Here is a 5,405-nt window from a genome sequence, read left to right as displayed (position 1 = left end):
GAACCATTTATGAATGCAATATTCTTTTAATTGTATTATTTTTATAAATTCTATATATTATTGACTTAATAGTCTATGTCGTTTCATGTTAATTATATATGTAGTATTGTTGTAATTTTATTTTAGCCCATGTTTGGTCAAAATAAAAAAAAAAGATTTTAAATCGAGTCAAAATCAACAATTAATTTTAACTACATATTTTCTGAAATTCACAACTTTTCAACAAAATATTTTATCAACTTCTATCAAAATCTACTAAAAATCTGATTTTAATCCCTACCAAATATGAGCTTGTTTTTATTTTAGTTTTTATTGATCATATAATGATAATTAGTAATAATAGTATTTAGTGGAAATTAATTGACTTAATTTAAAAAATAAATAATTCTAATTTTAATAGTAATTAATTTGAGTTGAAATAAATTTAATTTTAAGGGTATTATTGACCATAAACATATAAACGTAAGGATAAAATGAAAAATTAAAGATATAACGATAAATGAGACTATATTGGACTCATAACTAAATATGTAAAGATAAAATTAGTAATCAAAAGTTTCTCCTTAATCTTTATTTTTAATATATTGTAGATGTGCACTTATTTGATAAAAAAAAAAAAAAAAAAAAAAAATCTTTACAAACTTTACACATATGCCACATATCATATATTGCATAAAGTTTCAAGCTATTAAATTGGTATATTGAATTGCCACATAACGTATGCGTATCTATGAGTCTTATTCATATCTTATACATATTTCAACACGACGAAAATAAATAAATATTTCAGACACACACAAAGTCGACATTTTTCTCATTAATTTTATCAAGTATCATTTCAGACATTTGTTACATGCGACATCATCCGCTTGTAGTTATCCGTGTCGAATGCACCCGTGCTCATAAATTTATCAAGCGCTCTTCCATAACTTCATTACACACGGCATCCTCTACTCTTATTTTAGTATACCAAATACACTTGTACTCAAAGTTTTGGATTATCTCTGTCACTCGATGTGTTTTTTTTTTTTTTTTTTTTTTTTGGAAATATCAACTATAGAAAAAAAAATCAAAATTTTATGTATTAATATTTTCTAATTTCAATTTTCTCTTGCTAATGAGACTCGAACCCAAGTTACCAATTTAAATTCGAATAATGCTATTTAGTATCAATAGTGTTGAACAAACAACATATCATAAATTCTATTAAATGAGTTATAATTCTTGTATTTAATCGAACCAATAATTTAATGTCACTAGAGTTGTCACTGTATTGGTGTTAAACACCAGTCATACTAAAGCCTTGATTGAGCTACATTCTTTGAAAAAAAAAATTCATTCTTAAACAGTGATTTGACAGCATTTCAACCACCGATACTTTAATAAAATAATACTACACACAATTCCAAAACTCTTCCTTATTTTTTTAGCTACATTTTTTCCATCGACGCTATTCAAAAATGCATTTTATGAACATATTGTGGCTTAGCTAAAGCCTAAATATAACATTATTCTTTATATTTTACAGTTACTACTTCAGTTAGACCTTAATTAATGCTCACATTAAACATGTGTTAGGAGTTTTTGTAACCGTCAAGGTTGAAAGTATTTGACCTATTTGATTGTGTGTAGGTGTAACTTAAAAGCATTAATTAGTCGGATGGAGGGGGAGGGCGAGGGGGAGGGCGAGGGCGTGGGAGAGGGAGAGGGACATGGTGGGGTATTTGGAATTTGTGAGGGATAATGAGAGGAATAATAAGAGAAAAAATGGTGCCATTTCACCGTTGCGTTGTCACGAAATGAGGGCAAAGGCGATCACAAGGGTCGTTGCACTTAATTACGAGTCTCGACAAATAGGTCGTAACCGAAGCTTTAATTTCATTAAATCTTTGTTTGAGTTCCATTCCTGTAAAAATTATTATTATTATTTTTTTTAAATTCATTTTCAATCATATATTCTCTCGACAAAATAATTCTACACATAAATTAAAAATTTTCCTACTTATTAACAACACAATGGTTCAGAGATTGTTTGATAAAATTACGTTTTGATGAAAAGCAAGTCAAATTTTATTTTTTATCACACGTTTTATATTATTCACAATTTTATCCACTTTTAATCAATAGTTTTATGGGATCCATAAACTTTTATCAACTTCTGTTGACACATAAAAACTCAGCCCAAATCGAACGACCCAAGGAATGAAACCCAATTAGAGTATCTTCAAATCAAATAGTTCAAAGAACGAAGCCCAATCAAATCAGATAGCCCAAAGAACGAAACCCAATCAAACAATTCAAGATGAAGGCCCAAATAGGGAGGCCCAAGAACGCGGTAACACCATCGCCCAAGTTTGCAAGTCGTCCAAAATCTGAGCGGATGGAGTGCTATGCAGTCGCCCAGAGCTGTTACTCTATTCTCGTCCAAATCTTCGAGTCGCCCAAGGTCTTAGCAAACATAAAGTGTTGTGGTTATCAAGAAGTGCAGTTATCAAAGCAGTTATTAAAGCAGCCCTATCACGTTTCACGATTTAAGGAATTCAATCGAAAACGGTTGAACGATGAAGAGTAATGGCAGCAGTTAAAAAACGCAGTTCCTTGACAAGTTGACCATTACGAGAAAAGTGGGCAGTTGTAGAACGATCAAGCAGTTTTTAGGCGGTTGATCACAAAGAGATCATCCAGGGAGTATAAAAGGAAGAAAAGACATAGAGCAAAAGGACCGAATCAAAAACTCTCGAACAGAGAACATGTAATTTTAAATTCCTTAGCTTAGATTTAAACACTTCTTTCAGTAACTCGTGTGCTTGCGCCCCTTGGAGGCATTCTGTTTTTAATTTTCAATTGTAAAGTCATCACCAATAAAGAACACCCCTTTTTGGGACTTTGTTTCAAGAGGTTTGTCCCTTCCACAATCGTCTGATCCCTTTTAATTGTTAGCGACTAACCCGCGCGAAACAATTTGGCACACCCAATAGGACAGTGGTGTTTGGTGTTGAAAATACAAAAGGTGAAACAATATGCCTCAGAGATCCGATAAGTAAGCAGCAAGTCAGGGAGGAGTCCAGTCTGTGATCGAGCGATATGAGGAGCAGCATGCCTCTCCACGAACAGATGGACAGAATCAGAGCAGTAACAGTCGTTACGAACCAATGACAGAGTTGAGTCCTCGAACCATGCGTGCACTACTTGGAGAACTCACATAAGATGTCGTTGAACAGGTAAATCTTCGAAGTATTCATAATATGGAAAGATTTACCCAAAATGGGAATACACATTATGACAACATGGCCAAACAACTAAATACTTTGAACGAAATAATGAATAAGTTAGTAGGCCAAATATGTCAACCGGTTATGCCTCTTGTAAACCACTTTCAAATTAGGACAATTGTGGGACATAATCCCTCAGTCCTAAATTCGAATCAAGGGGTAGAACCACTTTCTGGTCCCTCTACTTCAAACCAAGGGAGTGGTGCAGTGCCAAATCAGAACAATAGTAGTGGTACGCCTAACTTGGGGGGTAATCCAAATATAAGAGATAATGTCCTAAACAATGGACAGAATACCCCACGAGTTAATGAGGGAATAGATGTTCAGGCTAATGGTAATGACCCTAATCATGGTAACTTTGTTGCCAATCAAGGACCAAACATCAGACCTCATGTAAATCAACTGGTTAACCAACCTGTAGGAATTCAATATGACCCCAACATCATGTTGAGGAATCAGATTATGGAAATCGTACATGATCAGATGGCTTTTGGGGTGCGTCCCGTCATTAGGCCGACTTACACAAAGCGATATCCTGATTGGGTAGACCAAGCATATCCATGGCCTAGAGGGTATAAAGTGCCAGAATTCTCACTGTTTATCAGTTTATGAGAGGTGTCTACTCTAGAACACATAGGGCGATTCACATTGCAAAGTGGTGATATAACTGATTACCATAAAATGAGGCTTTTCCCTAGTTCATTAACAGGAGTAGCTTTCTCCTGGTTCATCAACTTGCCAGCGAACTCTGCTCAAACATGGCAACAATTGGAACAGTTATTCCACGCTCAGTTTTATAAAATTGAGTCTGAAGTCACTTTGGCTGATTTGGCGAATCTACGTCAAATGCCAAACGAATGGGCAAAATTTTTTCTCCAAAGGTTCAAGACAGCAAGAAGCAAGTGTTTTGTACCTCTACCCGAAAAAGAATTTGTCAAAATCGCTCAGGGTTGCTTGAGCTTTGATTTAAAAAAGAAATTCCAGGACAAGGAATTTTCTGACCTTTTCCAGTTGAGTGCGAATGTGATTAGGTATGAACGACTGATAAGAGAGGAAGAACAGATGAAAAATTCTAGTAAAGGGACTTATTACAAAGACCCAAATTTTGACGTTTATACCATCAGGGACGAGTCATACGTCCAGGCCTAAATGTGTTTGGCCGAATTGATCAAAGAAGATACGTATACTTGTCCCATAATGGCCAAGCCTAGATCATCCGGTAAAGATGAGCCCATAAAAGATGGAAACAAAAAAGCTAGAACATTTTCGTTCGATGTAACCAAAGCTAACCTTATATTTGATAAATTATATAGGGATAAGCAGATAAAGTTGAACGATAAGCATAAATTGCCAAACCCCGAACAAATTAAGGGTAAAAAATATTGTAAGTGGCATAATGCATGGTCACGTTTGACTAACAATTGCTTGATTTTTCGCCATGTATTGCAGGATGCCATTGAATCAGGACGAATTACGTTCGATGATAAGAAGAAGATGGCAGTGGATGAAAATCCTTTTCCACAGCCACTTGGAGTGAACATGGTGACGTCTGGTTTCAAAAACAAGTTGCTAAAATTCAAGTTGGTCATAGATGATGGAGAAGAGGACTCTAGACCACATCCCAGTGTCTTTGAACGAATCAAGGGGAAAGAACCAAAAAAGGACGAAGACGTCCTGTGTGCAAGATGTAAAAGAGAAGTGAGTGGGAACATGGAGAAACTAGGGATATGGCAGCATCCCCATCGCCCTACTTTCTTCCCAAACACTCAGCTTGGTAGAGGGCGAGGTACATCATTCTATAGAGGACCGCCTTTTGAGAGGCAGTTCAGGCTAGTAGATAATGGGAGAACATTCAGGCCGCAACCTCGCCGACCAAATGTATGGCATTCGTTCCAGTATAATGCAGAAAGGACAATACCTTTCGATGAGATGACTAGAACCCAACAAAGGCGTTTCCAACGAAACTATGGACGAATGATGAGGCAGCAACAGGGAGTGCCACATCCTAAAGCGCCTAAACTATTCAAGATAGCCAATCAAAATGTTCTCAAGGATAGTGAAGAAACCGGTATAGATGAATCAATGAAAGAGCTGTCAGAAACTTTTTCTGGGTGATCAAAGTTTGAGCGGGAC

This window comes from Olea europaea, unplaced genomic scaffold (assembly GCF_002742605.1).
Source record: "Olea europaea var. sylvestris unplaced genomic scaffold, O_europaea_v1 scaffold1025, whole genome shotgun sequence".
Classification (NCBI taxonomy): domain Eukaryota; kingdom Viridiplantae; phylum Streptophyta; class Magnoliopsida; order Lamiales; family Oleaceae; genus Olea; species Olea europaea.
This window is presented reverse-complemented; position numbering follows the sequence as displayed.